We start from the raw sequence: 20862 nt of genomic DNA, 5'->3' as shown, positions 1-20862 counted from the left end.
ATTAGAGGGTCATCTACATTTTGTTTTCTTTTCTTTTGGTTTGGTTTTAGTTGTGTTGAAACGCTAAAGTTCCAGTACAAATTAGAAAGATATTTTTGACAAAAAAAGATTTGTATAGCAAAATATAATTATTACAAAGGATGAAAGTTATAAAATTTTGGAGTTAGAAATGTTAAGCTCATTTAGTTCAATTTAACTAACATTAATTTAGTGCCAGCTACACAAAAGTTGTTTTGATGGATATTTTAAGCCAGTGGCTCTCAGCCTTGGCTGGACGTTAGAATCCCTTGGGGAGCAGTCATTCTGTTTCTGGGCTCTCCCTCCAAGGATTCTGATTTCGTTGGTCTGGATGAGACAGAGGCGTCAGCATTAAAAAAAAAAAAAAAAATCTCCTTAGGTCCTTTTAACGTACAACCATGGCTGAGAACCAGCGCAGTCCAGTTTTCTTCATTTTTAGAAAAAGAAGCTAAGACTTGGTGAGGACTTGGCATATTAGAGTTTAGAGAAATGCTCAGGTGTCCTGATGGTTCTTCCAGCATCCTTTGCACTACACTTCAGTTTTTCTTTTAGCTGTGAGGTCATGGGACAGAAAAACCTGTGAATAATTTTCACCAGTTTTTTTCCTCCTCACATTGGTGGGCAGTTGGTTTCACAATTTCATTTATTCTTTTCCTAGTTTCTTTTCCTGCTACGATAACTGTTGGATCAATGCTTTGATTTAATATTTCCCTTCTCACTCCTCCTCCCAACCTCGAAAGATAAGCAGATGGACTTAAGGAGCCAATTACTTATTGGGCATTTGCATTGTTACCTGACGCCCCGCCTTACTTTTCACACTCAGAGATTGGCAGTGGATTGAGAGGGAAGTGGGATGGAAACAGAAGGATGAGTGAGGGAGAAATGACACAAGACATGAGCAGAAGGCAGCAGAAGAGCCGGAACGTTAAACAGAAGAATCTAGTTCCTTCTGCCTTAGAATTCTTGTTCATCGCCAATGCAGTAAGACACTCTCAAACCCCGGAGATGTGGGAGGAGGGAAGTTTTGCCGGAAGCAGAGGGGAGGGCCGTAGAAATAATTTCTGAAGCTCAGGTACCTGATCACGTTTACGATGACAGCTCTGCATCCTCTCAGGCACTGTGACAACCAACACAGGGTCTTGAGTCATCTAAAGCCTCCACTTTAGAAACAAAGGTAGCCGTGAAAAAGTTTGATCTATTTCCATTTCCAAATAAGATGAAAATTCACTTCAGAGTAAAATAACCCAACTAGTCGTTGGTGCTACAGGAGTCTTGTCTCTTTTACTTACTGTTATAATCTCAACACTTGGAACAGCGTTTGACACCTAGAGTTGGAGCTCAGCAATTATTTGCGTAAAGAATGAACGAGTATCAGGTCCAAGTCATCAGTGCAAATTCCCCGGGGGGTCAGGCAGCCGGCTTAAGTGAATGCATCAGGTTGGACGGAGTGTCGACTGAAAAAAAAAATGTACAACGTGAGAATTGTGATTTAAGTTGTTTGGGGCAAAATGAGGACTAGAGCCTGGGAGACAGCATTTCAGATAGTTCTGAGAAACTGCTCCAAAGAGGTCAAGGGAGAGGTCAGTATTATATATGATTTTAGTGAAGGGGTTTCGTGTAGTCAAGCACACATTTTGGCAGAGACGTGCTGCTGGTCACGAGGAGCAGATGTCACTGTCAATGATTTTAGTGCTTTTCTAGATGTGAGGAGATGCAAGAATTGGGCTCATAAAATCTTCTCCTGAAAATACCTGATTATCTGAAGGTCTGTTCTGCCAGTTTTTCCCAGAGCACAGAGTGCCTCATTCCTGATCTCCACCCTGTGAACTCCTTTCAGGGTGTGTTGAAGGTCAGCGGCTGCCGCGGCTAGTGACTTAATCCTTCAAGAGGCAGATGGCAAGTGCCAATCTCTAGCTGGCAGGAGGACGATAGAGAAGCAGGGTACGGGGCAGACCGGAGGACTAAAGGGTTCTTTATTTGTTTCTCTTTTTAAATTAAAATGCTTTGTTCATCAGGCAAAGCTCTGAAGACCACATCTGGCACAGAGCTGCCAGTTTGTGAGCTCTGCTCCTAGTCACTGCAGCATTTCTGTCATTTCCTTGAGTTTAAGATTGTGGTGAAGCCAAGCCCCTCTGAGACTTATTTCTCAGTGTGACAAGGATTTCCACGGGTTGCTTAGATTGTAGAGTCCAGCATTTTAAAGCCGAATGAGGCCTAAGAGATGGTAAGTGCGACCATTTCATTTTGTATCAACGAGGAAGCTGTTGCCCAGAGAGGTCAAGTGAAGTGTGCGAGGTTAAACAGCCTGGTAAAGGAAAAGCCAATTTTGGATCCAGGGAACCAGAATTGCAGTCTGGTGCTATTGCTCCTACACCACGCTGACGATGCACTTTATGGAAAAAAAGCTTTATGGCGTTAATTCTCGAAATGATCCTTGCTGAACTGGAGCCATGCCAGCTTTTATTTGAATTGAGACTTTATTTTTGCCTGCCTGGAGCAAGGAGATCATTATGGTATCTTAAATGAGAACCAAGGAATTACCTGCACTTCAAATATTAGCAATTACATTCTGCTAAAGTTGCATGTGGACTGTCTATTAGAAACATGTCACAGGAAACAAGGAACATTTCATACTAATTGTTATAAGCGTAGTATCCATCAAAATGTAAATTTCCCAAAGTGGGCTTTATGTGGATCATGATTTCCTTTATTACAAGATGGACGTGAAAACTCTGGCTGGCTCCTTGTTCTTATGTAAAACCTTCATTTCCTGTGGTGCCTCCAATTTATTTTTTCCCAGCTTTAACAGCTCTCACACTGTGATTTTCTATATCTGTTGCAAACGTTCAACAATTTACAGTGCAAATTTTAGTCCGTGGCTTTCTGCTTGTAGCTTTTCATGTATAAAGATTAAAGAATGAATGTGCAATCAGCAGATATATAGAAAACATCTCTTGCTAGAATAAAATAGATGGTTCAACTTCTGAAACCCCAATGGAATTTATAATATCTACCTACAGCACTTCCTCTCTTTTGTATTGTGCCTTCTGATAAATAGGCTCCCAAAAGAGACAATTTGGGAAGCTGGAAAGTACTTTATTATTCGTTATAGCATGACATAGACATAGCATTGTCCAGGACTTGCAGGTGGGAGAAACATCGGAAGCAGAAAGGCAGAAGGAGACGAGACCTAGGGGTGGTAGTGACTGACAAATCAAAAGAAAGTTTACGCCGCCTAACAAGAACCTTAAAGGCTAATGCTCTTTTGGAAAACAGTGCAGAATTTGAGATTACACCTAGAATATTGCTTATTGGTTGTTTGCTACCTCAGGACTTAAAAACATGGTAATGCAGTCAGGCACCTGCTGGTATGTTTAGTTAGAGGCAAGGGGCTACTTCCTGAAATTGTGTGTGTGTGTGTGTGTGTGTGCGTGTGTGTGAGAGAGAGAGAGAGAGAGAGACTTTTGCATTTCTTTAGTATAAAAATGCTTGCATATGTAAAAATGGTTTTCTTTGAATCTATAAAAACACAGCTAAAACAAAAGGAAGGAGGTATTCAGCCGGCTCAGTTTGCTCTGACCTGTCTATATGGGCAACCAGGAGTACTTCTCAGGCTGCAGGGATGCTGTTGATATTATTAGATCCAATCTGTCTGCATCAGATGTCCCTGACCTGAACCTCTCTTCCAGAAACAAGAGCTACTATTTCAGAAATGCATGAGTATAAAAGCTTTTGTTTACATCTTTGTTTGGTACCTTTTTGATTTGAGAGGACCTGATGGAACCGTGTGAACTGCTCTGGGGGTTCTAACCCAGCTGCTCTAACCCAGCATGTGCATTTGAAAGCACATTCTCACTGTCAGGTTATGGAGGTGACTGGCTACGCACAGTGCATTGGGTGCAGAACCAGTGAGGACGGGGTAGTTTTATGGGCTGAATTGTGTCTCTTCAGCAGTCATATGTTGAAGTCCTAATGCCCATACCTCAAAATGTCAGTACATTTGGAGATGGGGACTTGAAAGAAGGAATTAAGATAAAATGAGGTCATATGGGTGAGCCCTAATCCAGTATGACTGGTATCTTCATAAGAAGAGGAAATCTGGACACAGAGAGACATAGAGGAAGAACTACTGGAAGAAGACAGCCATCGACAAGCCAAAGAGAGAGGTCTCAGAAGAAACCAACCTTGCTCACTCCTTGATCTCCAACTTCTAGCTTCCAGAACTGTGGGAAAATCAATTGCTATTGTCTCATCCACCCAGACTGTGGTACTCTGTGATGGTAGCCCTAGCAGACTTATGCTATGAGTTTCAGTAATATATTAGCTTAATTTTAAATTATTTGTTTGATATGGTATTTGACCTTCTACTATGAATCTCATATCCAGCCCCTTCTTTATGTCTCTCTTGCCATTACACTTTTAAAGACCATCTTCATTTTTTTCCTGGGATACACCTGAGCAGTAATGAGAACGCACTAGTCCAGGGATGGGGACGGGCCTCACCAGCCATGTGATAGAGATGATTGCTAAGGAAGGTAGAGGAGGGTTTGGGAGAAAATTCTCACTGTCTTGTGAGTCACATCTTCTCCACCCCTCCTACCATTGCCTGGTGGTTATGAGTATGGATTTTGTGAGACGTTAAAATAGAGGACTATTGGTATTATAAGCATATCATAATATATCGTAATACATATTTGAAATGAGACTATATGTTCACTCTTGTAAATCTATTAAGAGGATGGAGAGATCATATTGACTAAAACTGTTCTGAGATTGAGACTAAGGTTGGTTGTTGTGTGAAATGAATTTGGATGTACAACTAAAAAAAAAAATCAGATTATATAAAAACTTATTAAATGATATTTTCTGCAAATGGGAGAGGAACAGTTGGTAAGAGCAGGCTGTGGGAAGCGGAGATGTGCCCAAATTGGACATTTCCTACTTGACAATTTTGCTTTCCAATTAGAGAAACAGTGCCATCGCCCTCCTTTTGCATCACTTCAAACCATCAAGTAGAATTCTTGTGCAGAAGACCATCCACCAACTTTGCTGATAGAATCTTTTTCCACAGCAAAGACGGATAACAGTCAAGTTAATGAAAGAGTATACAAAAAAAACAAGAAACGTTTTTGGGGTTTTTTTTGCGGTACGCGGGCCTCTCACTGTTGTGGCCTCTCCCCTTGCGGAGCACAGGCTCCGGACGCGCAGGCTCAGCGGCCATGGCTCACGGGCCTAGCAGCTCCGCGGCATGTGGGATCTTCCCGGACTGGGGCACGAACCTGTGTCCCCTGCATCCGCAGGCGGACTCTCAACCACCGCGCCACCAGGGAAGCCCCAGGAAACGTTTTAAGATGACTTAATGGTATCTTAAATTTAAAGGGTTGAGTTGAGAAAGTAGACACTGGTGTTTTAAAAAATATAAACAGGGCTTCCCTGGTGGCGCAGTGGTTGAGAGTCCACCTGCCAATGCAGGGGACAAGGGTTCGTGCCCCGGTCCGGGAAGATCCCACATGCCGCGGAGCTGCTAGGCCCGTGAGCCATGGCCGCTGAGCCTGCGCGTCCGGAGCCTGTGCTCCGCAAGGGGAGAGGCCACAACAGTGAGAGGCCCGCGTACCACAAAAAAAAAAAAAAAAAAAAAAAAATATATATAAACAAGGCCAAATTTGGATACTGTTGGAAAAAGAGAGAAACAAACAATGCAAATAATAAATAATAGTGTATATCAATGCCTTCTTATAGTATACTGTCCTGTGGAGCCTTTGGTCCTCCAAGCAAATGCTGGGAATACTTGAATCCCATCTATCAGGTTAGTAGGAATGCAGAATGAAGCCTAGATTGGATCAGGTAAGTGTTGTTGCCTCCCTTTCTAATGAGAAGCCAGAGTACAATTAATGAAAGCTATGTAAATGTGCTCCAGGCTGTTAAGATTACAAAGAGAGTTCAGGGCTGGGGATAAAGAATCGGAATAGGATCCACAATCAATTACAGAGAAGGTCCTCCTATCTCAGACAGGCACACACATTTTGATATCTCATCAGGGAACCAATTGCATCCGGGGCGCCTTTTGGAAGAAAAATGTAGGAACATGCTCCCTCCTATTTAGGGAATGATATGAGGGGGCTATTTTTGAATGATTAATTAAAGGGAATCAATCTTCATTGCTTTGCTACTGATGTGAAAAGCGCCAGGCCTGAGCAATAATCGCGTGCAATTATTCAACTACCCCTTTGGCAAGGACGACGTAATTAGTCCTGGTGGTGTCGAGAGATTCTCTTTATTCCCAACAAATTGGCAGTTTTAATCAAGTGTTGCTGGAAATTTATCATAACACAGGGAAAACAATAGGTGAAGTTACAGGGCCCCAAGCTGTGTGACTCCTAACTACAATGGTACAAATTTACAATGCTAACAACATGATAAATACTACCAATCCGTGAATGCGTTGATTATAATTTCATATCAGCACCAAGCCTTGGCAGTTCTTATTTGTTTAGAAACATGGCTGTAACCCTTTTTGTGCTGCCTTGAGTTTGTTTGCGGAGGAAGCTGAGGTTAGCCCCGGGTGCTGGTGGCCTGGAACTTGGAAGGTCTAAATGCACAGGGAACAGGGGACGTTTCCAGAAATGCTCACCTACTCCAGCTGCAGGAGTCTGGGAGCAGCTGATAGCAGAACAGATAAGGCACAAAGCACACTTACTGCGGCTTATTTTGTGTTTTACTCAGAAGAGTCTTCTGCAGGGGTGATTTTCCAGATATCCAAGGACAGGCCTTTTCTCCACTCTCTTTTTGCTTTTTTCAGGTATTTTTGTGCCTCTGAAAATCTTTGCTTCAAAATAATAGCTGAGGGCTTCCCTGGTGGCGCAGTGGTTGGGGGTCTGCCTGCCGATGCAGGGGACACGGGTGCGTGCCCCAGACCGGGAGGATCCCACGTGCCGCGGAGCGGCTGGTCCCGTGAGCCATGGCCGCTGGGCGTGCGCGTCCGGAGCCTGTGCTCCGCAACGGGGAGAGACCACAACAGTGAGAGGCCCGCGTACGGCAAAAAAAAAAAAAAAAAAAAAGCTGATATTTATCAAGCACTTAGAACATGCTGGGTGTTATACTTAGAAATTTACCTATGTTGTCGAATTTAATCCTCTCTAATAGCTTGGGTTAGAAAACTATTATGTTTTTCTTCCCTGATTTTACAGATGAGGAAATTAAGACTTGGAAAACAAAGGGCAGGAGAGCGAGGATCCCAAGTCCAGGTGGCTACATTCCTGGTCTCTGAGCTGACCCACTGTCCTGTACCAGCGCCCACTCTCAGGCTGCTGTTCCTTATTCTTGGAGGCAATAAAAAGATAGACTTAATTTATCTACTTTGACTTAAGCTAGAGGGCTACTGCCTATATTACCTCTGCCTTCTTATTGCAAGAAGAAATCAGCTCTGTTACATTCAGGGGTTTGTGTAGTTTAAGGTGTTCTTTTATAATTAGCATATATTTGTGTGGGGGGGGGAGGGAGAGAGAGGGAGGGAGAGGGAGAGGATGGGTATACAGAAAGCCGGAATTTCTCAAACTTACCTCATTGGTAAGAATCACCAGGATTCCGTGTTAAAACTCAGGTTCCCAGCCCTCACTCCAGATCTGTCCCATCAGATCCTCAGGGAAGGGCCTGGGAATCTGCTAAGAAATTGCTCCTGGTATATCCGGTGTTCGTGCTCTAAGGCAGGATATCTCATAGTGCGTTTCCCCAAGAGTTAGTTCCATGGGATATTAATTATAATATGGAGAACATTTCCCCTGGTCAGATAATTTAGGGATATATAGGTTAAATGATATTTAACAAGTTTCTTCTAAAAGACTTTAAATTTAATGCCCAGTGAGATTATCAGGAAGTAATTGTGGTTCTCAAATCTTTTCCTAAGTCCTTTGGCTATGGAGCGCTCTCTTCAAGGAACATTTCCTGGGAGTGGGGATTTGCACAATATACCCTGGGAGATCTAGTTCCACGGGATGCTTAATGAAATATAAGCATCACCAAGAAAACCTCAACTGCTAGCTTGAACAGTTATGGCATCATTTGGAGGCATAATCACCAGTATCTCTTCCCCAAAGGTATTGAAGGCAATTTCTGGAAAACATTTATAAAGAAACAGTGTTAAACTTATCCAGGAATTAGAAAATGTGCAGGATTTGCTTATTTCAGGTGAGCTTTGGAAGTGTATTAAATAGCTCTGTGATGTGAGATTTTAACAGCATGTTCTTAGAAGCATGTTGGAAGGGTCCTCAGGAAAACAACCATGATCCAGTTTTTCTTTCTCTCTTTCTGCTGTCATAGCAGCAACACAGGCCGAAGGAATAAAAGTGGTTATTTAAAGGCTGTTTTGGCATTCGGAAAAGTCTGGGATCCTAGGCTGAACAGGGTTGGAAACATATCTCATAAATCAAAGGATGTTAGCCCAAATCCCATTGCTTAAAGGTGAGCCCTCTTCCAAACAAAATCGAAAAGCTTCGAAGAAGTCATGGTCGGCACGGTTAACACCAAAGCAGCTGATTTCTGGCCTTTGTAAAATGCAGCGTACTTAAAGCAGGTTTCAGGAAGGAACACATCAAGAACTAACTCCCAAACCCAGCAGAGCTCATTTGTGGATAAGGCCCTGTCAGTTGCTGCCCTGATCTCACTTTCACTCCTTTGTTCTACTGGTTGCAAGAACGAACATCTGGCACAGGGCCTGGAAAGCAGACTCCATCCTCTGGTTGCACCTGCCCCAGGAGGAGAAGGAGAAATGCTTTAATGACAAAAGGTAGGATTTTCAGAGCAGCATTCCCACCCATTAAAGCAGCTTGTTTGATCCCTTCAAAGCTCAAGATCAAAGGGAGGCTTTTCCAGAGCTGCCAACTCATAAAGCTACAAGCAGAGAGAAGGACCTCTGTCTTCCCGCCGCCAGGTGGATCACCCTTCCAGTTCTCAGCCGAGGGGAGGGGCCGTGGGTGGGTTGGAGGGGTTTCTCACATCTGGCTGCTTCCATGTGGATCCTGGACCTCCTCGGGAAAGCAGGAGTTACTCCTGGAAGATCTTGGCAAGTCAAAACCACTATTTGGCAAAGAAACCCCGAAATCTTCTCTCTCTTCCTCGCCTCCACCTGGAGGACAGGTTGCCAGTGTTCACCTTATTTCCTAATTCCAGAGGCATGACCACACATTTCTGCGTGTAGGAAAAGCTCCCAGCACCTTTCCTCTCCTCTGTAATTTACAAACCTGATCATGAGAAAACAATCCTATAGTTTTTTTTTGTTGTTTTTCGGTAAGCGGGCTTCTCACTGTTGTGGCCTCTCCTGTTGCAGAGCACGGGCTCCGGATGCGCAGGCTCAGTGGCCATGGCTCACGGGCCCAGCCACTCCGCGGCATGTGGGATCTTCCCGGGCAGGGGCACGAACCCGTGTCCCCTGCAACGTCAGGCGGACTCTCAACCACTGCGCCACCAGGGAAGCCCAATCCTGTAGTTTTAAGTGTATTTCAAAATCTCCATTTTATGAGATCCTTGCTGGCTTTGACTATAATGGAATGTATGAAGCAGGGACATGCATTTGGACTAGGTTACCCAAGAAAGTGTGATGAGAGGATTCTGAGCCCCCTCAGCCTGTCACCACCTTCCTGCCAGTAGCAGAGGTCTCCTGGCCCCAGATCAGTACCTCATGCTGACGCTGGCCAAGGCTCCAGGAATGGTGGGTAGTGTTTTCTGGGTAGAGAGGCAGCCAGACTGTGACTGTCTCTGGCAAGGGCTACACAGTGCTATAGAAGATTTTTGATTTAAAAATAATAACCCCCCTCCCAAACACAAACAAGCATTCATAAGCATAGGCAGCAAAAAACCCTCCCAGACACCAGAATAAACACAGGGTTGCATAGAAGTTAACCATGGTATTGAGAACTGTATTCAATATCTTGTAATAACCTATAATGAGAAAGAATCTGGATCACCTTGCTGTACACCAGAAACTAACACAACATTGTAAATCAACTACTTCAACAGAAATAAAAAAGACAAATTCCCACCAAAAAAGAGAAAAAAAAAAGAAATTAACCATGGATCTGCATCTAACAGTCCACACATATTAAGCACAGAACCTAGGAAGGGGACACAGGTGGGAGAAGTCCAAAACAATGACAAATTTATAGGGGAGAGGGGAGAAAGAAGAAATACTCCCTGGACACCTGAAAATAAGGACGGAAACCAGATAAGACAAAGGCCAAGGGAACGGAGTGAAGAAAACCAGTTTCTGGAGGGACAGTGGCCCCGGGCTGCAGTAGCTCCAAGCCTGCTGTGGACCCGATGATTGGTTGTGCCCTGGGACAAATTTTTCCCCTAGAAAAAAATCTTCATGAAAGCAAAATGGGTGGCATCACGGGATTCTATATACAGAAATTTAATGGCGCTTTTTTTTTTTTTTAAGCTTTGCCTCTTTTCTAGGTTCTGTATATGAGGCCAGTTGAACAGAGGGATGCGCAGAGAGAAAAGCTACACTCGCTATGAGGGTTAGCTGAGCTTGGAGATGCAGAGAGGTGGAATCATCCATTAACCTGGATGGGAAGGTGCGGGCCTGAGTGACAGGCAGGGTCATTTTGTGAGAGGTGAGGCAGTGGAGAGGAGTGAACATTGGGGAGCAAAGCAGGAGGCAAGGGAAGAATTTGGTTCCCATGCATCTCCTTGGGCAGAGCTCCAACCTGTGGGAAGAAGTTACTGAGTCTTCCTGGGCTCCAGCTGGGCGATCGCTCTGCCCGTTTCCCCAGCTGGACTTCAGCTACAGTGGCAAGAGGAGTGCCTGTGATGGTTAGAATGAACCTCGTGTATCACCCACAGTCTACGTAGCTTTCTGCTCTGAGGAAACAAAGGAGCAATGGTAAATAGTGAGAAAATGAGATAAAAAGACAAAGCCTTTCAGCGGCTTAGAGAGATCAAGCAAGGACACAGAGAGACCAGGTTCAAGATGGGGCTGTAAACCTGGCTCTCTAACTCTGTTGGGGAAAAGCAGAGCCAAGCCTCCTGCTTCACTGCCCTCCTTGGCATCCTAAGAAAGCAGCCAGGGATTTCCTCAAAGGTAGAACTCTCTTGGGTCTCATTGTTTTCTGTGTTGGAGTTAACGACTGCAATTCAAAGTCTGTGACAGATGTATTGGCAATCTCATGCTTTCAAGGTAAGAACACAGATACAGAGGAGGTTCCTCATATTCCCTGATTCCAACATTTCCCGTTTCTGGAGAGAGCCTACGCTCCCTGAAAAATGTAGTCCTTTTTCATAGAAGATAATGAAAAAGAGAACCCTCCCTCTTTCATTTTAGGTGCACCAACTCTTAAAGTACGGAAGCTAAAAGAGATTTAAGTTCGGTTGTTTGTTTTATCAATTCCCTATGACGAAATTGAGGCTCAGTAAAAATAGTTGATTCGCTCAGGCCTGGGGTGATGGGTCATCAGTAGGAATTGTGGTTCTGGGAAACACTGAAGCAAGTGAGGCTATTTTGATCAGTGTGGCCGCTTGTCTAACTGGGAGGTGTTTACTCAGCAAAGGCAAGAGCCATGTCTGTCTGAAGCATCATTGCATCCCTATCTCTTAATCATGTTCTTGGCACATGATAGGGACTCAACAAAAATATTCATCTCTCACAACCTACATTTAATCCTTTAGCAAGTCCTTATGGCCCTACTCTCAAAATATATTCTCAACCCAACCGCTTCTCACCTCCTCCACTGTTGCCACCTGCGACTCAGCCGATGGCCTCCCTCATCTGGGTTATTGTGATCATCTCTATATGAGTCTTGCTACGTCTGTCATTTACCACCACCTCCTCTATATGATCTACTCTTCTGACAGCAGCCAGAATTATCCTTTTAAAAGGTGAAACAGATGTTGTCTGTCTTGTGCTCAAAACCCTCCAATGGCGTCCTCATTCCCAACACACACATCATTAACTCTACCTGCGTCTCGTGCAGTCTCGCCCTCTGCCCCAGCCACCTGGAGCCCCTTGCTGTTCCTCCAATAAGCAAGGCATTCTACCATGTCAGTGCTCTGGCAAATGATATTTTATCTGCCTAGAGTCTTTTCCCCCAGCTCTTCTAGGCTCTGCATTACCTTCCACAGACCTTTGCACTAAGTCTGTCCATCATCTCAGCCATGCCTTTTCTGATCATCCTATTTAACCTACACCCACTCACCCTACAGTTTCCATCTCCCTTCCCTACTTCATTAGCCTCCATAACACTTGTCACATGACATTCTATGTGATTTACTTGTTGACTGTCCATCTCCCACTAGAGTATAAACAGCGCAAGGTCAGGGAGTTTTGTTATATCTCCAGTGACTAGAAAAATATCTGATGTGTACTAGGCACTGGATGAATATCTGTTCAGTAAAGAAATGGAAGAACAGATGAATATCTTTTATATGAAAGATTAGCTTATAGCAAATTCATGTCCTTTTTCTACCAAAATAATAAAATTATTATGCATTTGTCTGTCTTAAAATTGTTTTCCATGGCAAGTCCATGGGGACAAAAATATGAGTCAAAGGCCTCACGTCTAATCCAGGTTTAGATGTTGTGTGACCTCTCTGACCCTCAGTTTTCATAAAAGGAAAATGAAAATATCTTGCCTAACTCAAAGAATTTCTACGAGGATAAAACATTATATATGTAAAAGCATTTTGAAAAGTGTAAAGCTTTTCTGTGTAAGTTATTATTATTTCCTGTGAAATTGTCTTCCCTAAGGAAGTTGCTTTGCATTTCAGGTAAAGTAATAAAGCATTACTCGGGCAAGACAAGTCATCTGAACAAATTGGATGCCTTGTTAACTTTATAGTCCAGAAATAAGGGAGGTGATGGGGCCCTTTGAACATTGTTTCACCGTGAATTCTAAGCAGCAATTATCAATGCCTACAAGTTGTCTTGATCTATCTGACTCGGTTAAAACTCTGGTGACACATTTGGCAGAAATGAGTAGAAACTATCAGTGAGGTTTACTTAAGTGTTCTCAAGCCACAAGTATTTATTGAATACCTACTAGCCCTATGGTAGATGCTGAAAAGAGAAGCTAATTGCCTAAGATTGTAAGCCCTCTGGCCACAAGTGTAGTTTAATACAGCATAGAATCTTAGCATGTATAAGCAAATGTGCTTTATATCTGAGTGGCTATGGTTGCAATGTGATCATTTCTAGCACCTGCCCACTTGCCCTGTCTCAGATACTGCCTGTGCTATCTCCTATTTTATGCTCTACCAACTCTAGTCCCCTTATGGCTTCCACCAAACACCAGGACAATCCCATATCTTTATTCTTGGTGTTCCCTCCACCTCAATTGACTTCTCTCTTTCTCCTATTTTCCTTTTTTTTTTTTTTTTCAACTTTTCCTCCTACTCTTCATTCTCCTGCTGAAACACGTTAATCCTTTGAGATTCAGTTTAGCCATCAACTTTTGCAGTTCATTCAGGTCGCCTCACCCCATCAATCTTGTTGAATTTGAGGCTGCTCCATCTCCTATTCTCCAGCAGCACAAAGGATAATATCTAAGTTGCTCTCAGAATGAAATGTGAAGTCTTTTCCCGGACAGCATGCTCTGATCCTGGCCTCCTGCCTCATCTCCCACTAAACTCCCCTACAAATATTGGCCTCCTTTATGTTGTTCAAACTCTTCCAACATGCCGAACTTAGGTCTTAGGGTCTTTGCATTTGCTGTTTTCTCTGCCTAGTCATACTATTTATGTATCAATTCAAATGTTATCTCCTCAAATATTTGTGAAACAGTTGATTGCAAACCCACTGCTCCCAGTATGTAATAAGGCTAAAGAAATGTTTGTTGAGCTGACCTGAAGAGATGCCAGAATCTCTGAAACTCAGTCAGAAGAGACCGTAGCCTCCCTTCCAGTGAATATCGTCCTACACAGCAGCACTTCTCTACCGTGTCAAGGTGTTCTATTTCTGAATCAGTCGAATTTTGCTAATAACTCACAAGATCTTAGAACTTTTATCTTTTGATCTTAGACATCAGTCCAGGCTCTTCATTTTATAAATAAGAAAACTGTGCTACTGCAATCACAGAATCCTGAGCCATAGCAACTTCTTGATTTTCAAAGCAGGAGTGTGGATTCTGAGTTACCAGCCGGACGGAGCTGTGCGCATGAGGTTGTGATAGAGCAAAGAGGTAGAAATCAGGCGAGGGCCAGTGCCTATTGTGGAACCTGCCTAAATGCCAGCTTCCCAATTCCCTCTGAATCTGGGTCCCCTGTAGTCCCATCATCCCCCCTGCATTCGACTATTCCCCACGGAAAACACAGAGAGGAGGCCGTGTGATCTTAGACTTGGCAAGAGAAGGCAAGCAGTAAAGCATGAATTTTAGGGCAACGTCTTAGTGTTTGGACTGTTAGTGCTTGACAGACTGGGACTGGGTCACATAAGAGAGCCCGAGACACCCATGTAATGTGGACTGTTGATTTTGAATTCTGAGAGCCTCAAGAGTGTTGGTATTGTCTCTTGGTCACCCAGTGCCAATGGCAACCCCAGTGTGGGAATAAAGGCAGAATGGGGCTTCTCAAAGTTAGACAAATTCAATGATTGTTGATTTGCTTGGACTTAAAGACCTGGTGGGACTCCAAGATTCCATCCATGGTTACATCAGACTGAAAGGGTAGAGGTGTACAGGTGCAGCTGGGGGTGTTGAACCAGGGACTGACAGCTTTAGGAAGAATCTCTTTAACAGTCCACTGTAAACAGTAATCTACATCTAACAGCTACAGTGTTCTTAATAAAAGTTTAATCAGATTCCAAATATCAAAGAATCAAGGATTTTCACGGTCATCAGTTTAATACCTGATGTTAGCAGGAAGCAGTCCAAAAGCATGACAAAGGCATAATCTATCCTACTGATCCAAACTAAACTGAATTCAAACCAAACATTAGTTTCCATATTTTTCAAATTCTAATCAACACACCGATAATTATACATAGGGAGGAAGCTCTACACGGCTGGCTGGAAACATTGAAGTTCTTGATTTTCTTTTGAGCCCTGCTTACTAGGTAATATCATAATTTGGCTGCTATATTTTCCTACCTATCATTTAGTTGGCCCCAAGTATGGCTTTAATTAATATATTGCATTGCTTAGGGACTTCCCTGGCGGTCCAGTGGTTAACACTCCGCGTTTCCACTGCAGGGGGTGTGGGTTCAATCCCTGGTTGGGGAACAAAGATCCCACATGCCCCACAGCGCAGCCAAATACACACACACACACACACACACATACATATATACACTCACACACACACACACACACATACACACATACACATATATATATGTTATTGCTTAAAAATACTGTGGACACCCTACAAATCATCAGTTGATGTGTTCATCAATCTTAAGGTTTAGTTTCTTTCTTACATTTTATATCTTATTATAACCCCTTGAATTCATTCATTGAAAAAGGTGTTATTTTATAGTTATGGTTATTGTAATTAAAATATGCTGTCATAATCAGTATTCCAGAATCATGATCAGGTAGGATATCGAAAAGCAGAAGTAGAGGGTTACAATGGAAAGAACTACGTTCTAGGACTCTTGATTATTAGCTCTTTTTTTTTTTTTTTTTTTTTTTGCGGTACGCGGGCCTCTCACTGTTGTGGTCTCTCCCGTCGCGGAGCACAGGCTCCGGACGCGCAGGCTCAGTGGCCATGGCTCACGGTCCTAGCCGCTCCGCGGCACGTGGGATCTTCCCGGACTGGGGCACGAGCCCATGTCCCCTGCATCGGCAGGCGGACTCTCAACCACTGCGCCACCAGGGAAGCCCGATTATTAGCTCTTGATTTTGGACAAGTCACCTTCTCTGAGCATTCGATCTCTCGTCTGAAAAATTAGTGGGCTGAGCAACAGAGAGTCAGAGAGTCAAATATCTCCACAGAATTCAGGTTGGCTAAGTATGTAACAGAAGCTTGCAGGCTGGATTGAAACTTTAGCAAACTGCTGTACTAGATCTAAAGGGGATACAATGACTCTGCTTCAAATGTTACTCCTTCCTCTGAGTATTCAAAAGGAGCCAGACATAGATGTTTATATATGGAATCTCATCTTTTTTTTTTTTTTTTTTTGCGATACGCGGGCCTCTCACTTGTTGTGGCCTCTCCCGTTGAGGAGCACAGGCTCTGGACGCGCAGGCTCAGGGGCCATGGCTCACGGGCCCAGCCGCTCTGCGGCATGTGGGATCTTCCCGGACCGGGGCACGAACCCATGTCCCCTGCATCGGCAGGCGGACTCTTAACCACTGCGCCACGAGGGAAGCCCTAATCTCATCATTTTTAAAGTTTACAATTAATATATACTAAAAAAATAATTGTATGAAGTCAAGAAAACATATCTGAGGTTATGTTTAGCCTATGGACTGACTTTATATGACCTTTGGATAAAGAACATTTAAAATTCTTTCAAGGTGTCAAATGTCATGAATGAAAAACAGGTCATGCCATCATTCAAGTGTTGTGATGTCTGCTCTCATTGTAGATGATGGTGATATGGAAACCAAAAAGAGCAGTGAGTGGTCTCCCAGGGAAAACTTGACTGTTTGCATTGGTTGGCCCTTTGTTCCATCCTTCTCATTGTGTTCTGCCTCCTGCCTGGATCTGTAACGCTCACCCTCAGTTCAGGTTCCGCTCAGAAAGTGGTCATACTGGGACAAGAGAATCACATGATCCAGGAAGAATTGATTTCGCTTTCAATTTACTGATTCATCTTTCCATAAGGGAACTAAGACAGTTTTCAACGAGTTGGAATACTGAAACGACTGTAACAGTATAATGGATGAGTTATGAACAAATAAAGTCTTTTCTCAAACCTAGGTTATTTTTCTAGTTTAATAAGCAGAATTGAGACTGTGAAGTTGTCCAGTCAGCACTGTTTAATCATTAACACTAGGTTTCATGCAAATTGCCTGTAATGATGTGTGGAGTTGAATGAATTAATTATATATGGAGAGGAAGTTCTGAACAGCTGGGCAGAAACTTTGAAGTTCTCAGTTCCCTTTTGGATTCTGCTTCCTAAATAATATCGTAATTTGGCTGCTACAGTTTTCTCCCTACTCAGATTCCCCCTTAAACTTTATTGCCTAAAATCCCCACAGGATAAACTCTGTTGATTCTTTTGAATTCAGATTGACAGCAGAGTTTGAGGTCATCAACTGGTAACACTGAAGTTTGAACATATGTCTTTTGTGAGCATGAAAATTCTGCAGCCACTAAATATTGTCTAAATAAGCACATATGTGCTTTTAGAGCATGTCATTCATGTCTATCTTGAGCAAACACACCTACCACACCCATTCTTAACCCAGTTCTCCCATTACTGCTGTCATCAGACTCTCTGGAAAGAGGTTGTCTCTAATAGTCTTCATCTCTACAGTCACCTTTGAACTTTGAATGAATATTTTTCCTCAGGCTACATTTTCATGTTCAATGTTTTATAATACTGCAAGTGAAATGGTTTTGCACACCGCCGGAGTCCTACATTACTTGTGGCAAAGTGGTGATTTGTTATGCTGGGTGACATTTAGTTAAAGATACAAAAAAAAAAAATAAATAAAGTGAGGTAGAAAGGGAGAGGAGAAGAGAAAAGCCTTGGTTCACACAGCAGGCTTTGTGTCTAATCTGAATAACGTCCAACCCTGCTGAGGTCTCTTATCTTAATGACTTTGCTAAAGAAGTTGTCTTGTCAAATCTATTTAAAAGCTTTTGCCTTATATGAATAATTTACCAACAGAGGCAATTTGGGAACATTCTGACGAGATTAAAAAAAAAAAAAACCTCAGTGATAAGGAGCAAGCTTGAAAGAGCTGAATATAATAGAAAAGTTTCATAGGATTCTGGGACTAGTCCTCAAAGGGTCAGTACAGTAGATGTATTTTTTTGGTTTTAAAGAGGACTCTTCCTAAAGATTTCTATTTAGAGAAACAGCCCATTTAAAAAGACACAAATTCAAGGAAGGAAATCCATAATGTTCCCATAGTGATTTAGTCTGTTACCTTTTTAAAAACACCCACTTAGGGCTTCCCTGGTGGTGCAGTGGTTGAGGGTCCGCCTGCCGATGCAGGGGACACGGGTTCGTGCCCCGGTCCGGGAAGATCCCACACGCCGTGGAGCGGCTGGGCCCGTGAGCCATGGCCGCTGAGCCTGCGCATCCGGAGCCTGTGCTCCGCAGCGGGAGAGGCCGCAACGGAGAAAGGCCCGCGTACCGCAAAAAAAAAAAAAAAAAAAAAAAAAAAAAAAACACCCACTTATTAGAAGAATTTTACTTATATTTTCATAATTCTGTTTTAAAGTCTTTACTTCAGTAGAGTTAGAGAGGATCCTGACATTATTCATATATATTCTAGAGTCACCTATGGAACAGTGATTTCCATGGTTCTTGCCCTCTCAAGGGAAAGAATTCAGTCTAGAAACATAGAGCAGGTTTAAGCAGCAAGTGTTTTATTAAGCAGAGCGAAAGTATGCCCCCGAGAAAGGATGAGATCAGTCTGTCTGGAAACCAGAAGCAGCCCTACCATGGGGTAGTTTTGGGTTTTTTAGAGTGGTGGTCCCTCCCTGTGTCCTGTGTCATTTGACTGACAAGTTGATCGACAGCTTTAGGTTATATAACTTTTCTTCTACTGTGCAGGCACTTACCCATAAGCACCCAAATGAAACCCATGGTGGGTGTGGGGCGAAAACTGCAATGTTGACTTATTACAGATACGGCATACTGAATCCCAGGTTATGTTTAGTCACCTTTTAGGTCTTGGTGGGCCTGCGCGAAGCCCCTGATTCTGATCCTGGAAACTTAGTGGTGGTCCTTGACTAGAAGAGGGAGGATCTCTGGGCATGTTCTGATGACCAGAGTTCAGTTGGGGGAGGGAAAGATGACCCCGTCCAGGATGGGGCAGGACCCACTTATGTCTAACTAGCTACCTAACACTAGGACTGTACTGACCTGTCATCATTGTATGAAGGTCATCCTCTTCACTGGACAGTGATATCATGTGCTCGATGAGGCAATGATCTGATTTTTCTTTGGTCATATCATTATAATAAAAAAAAAAATCCCTAGGACTTATTGGAAATGTAGACAAAAAGAGCTACTATCAGCCCCTCTTTGGGGACTCCCCATTTTTGGGTATTTTGGGGCTTACACCCACTTGAAAGCTGGATATATCTCAATCAGTACCTGCTCACAGTGGAGGAAATGGATATTGAAAACTTGCTGTGTGGCAGACATTTAGAAAGTGCTGGACTAAAAGATATTAGAATAGGGAAGTGATAAAATTTAATATGCAAGAAACCAAATGATGGATTGGGCACTGATACTCATTAGAGCTACTCCCTGTCGACCCCTCCTCACCATCATCTGTTTAAACATGTAGGTAGAGAGGAAATCCAGGTCACCTATGAGATTTTCATGGGCCTGAGTGCTCCCTGTAAAGTCATAAAAGCCTCATCCTTGCTTATCTTAACGTTGGCAATCTCCATGCAAAGCAGAATCACTTAAGTAGATAATGGACAAGAAAGAGTTTCTCTTGGCTTTTTCAAGGTTTCAACCAGAATCTTGTCCAAAATAAACATTTCATCAAATGCATTAAGCTCTAGGATTAGGATCTGACTGGATCTCAGAGGCTTAAAAGTAAGTAGAAAATGTGTCAAGTGAAAATGTAGCAGCGTGGGGAGAGGAGGAGACTGAGCCTGGGCAAGTTAGTAAAAGCAATTGTGTGGATGTCAGGTTCTGGCAGACCCGACCCCCCGGCAGAGCAGGCCCTCCAGCTGCTCTGCTGCAGTTGCAGGAATCTCTTGGTGCTGCTTCCCATAAAGAGTTTCTTTCCTTTGTACAAGAGAGGCAGAAAAAGGAAGAAACACATCACTGCAAATGGCAGGAGACCAGGGCCAGGGCAAAGGTGAGAAAAAAAATGGGGCAGCTGGCTCTGTGGGTGGAGAGTTAGGGAGTCAAAGGCTGACCGTGTCCTCCACAGCAGACCGCGTGCCAGCAGCACTGCCTGGCCTTCAATATGGTACGACCTTTGAATCTTCCATTGTTAGTACCTAAACTCCAGGACCCTCTGGATCAAATTCGGATTGCAAATCTGGCACCTTCTAGAATCTGGGAAGTTGGAGTTGGGGTATTCATGTGAATCTCTTCACATCTGTTGGAACGTCTCAAAATTCAGAGTCTTTTGGGACTCCAATAAATGCTTATTTGATGATGATTTTCCAATGCTTTTATAGGTATTAGGGAAAGAGGGTAAGATAAAATTCCTTCCGACAGGGGCTTCAACAGAGAACTTGTCATTTTTATTTGCTTGGGAGAGTAAATTCTCTTTTTTGCTTATATCCTTTGGAATTTTTCTTTATTACTTTTTGTTACTTCCAACCCTGCAGATCAGCAAATCATCCCAATTAGAGTTGCCAGATTTAGCAAATAAAAATACAGGACATTGCAATTTCAGATAAACAATGAATACTTTTTTTTTTAGTATCAGTGTGTCCCAAATGTTGCATGTCCCCAATGTATATTGGTCTTATTATGTTAGGAAATATATGCTTCTTTTTTTTTTCCAAAATGTTCCTATGGGTTATCCTATTCAGAAAATAAATATACAGGATTCCTGGTTAAATTTGAGTTTCAGATAGATAACAAATAACTAGCTATTAGGCATTCTTATACTAAAATGTATTTGTTTTTTATCTGAAATTCATATTTAATGGGGTGTCCTGTATTTAATCTGGCAACCTAAATCCCGATGCTAAGAATAGATTCTTGCATCTTTTCATCTTGTTAAATTTTTTGAGTCCTCTATGAATTATTATGTACAA

This window comes from Phocoena phocoena, chromosome 3 (genome assembly GCF_963924675.1).
Source record: "Phocoena phocoena chromosome 3, mPhoPho1.1, whole genome shotgun sequence".
In the NCBI taxonomy this organism is placed as follows: domain Eukaryota; kingdom Metazoa; phylum Chordata; class Mammalia; order Artiodactyla; family Phocoenidae; genus Phocoena; species Phocoena phocoena.
Note: the sequence above shows the minus strand (reverse complement) of the source record.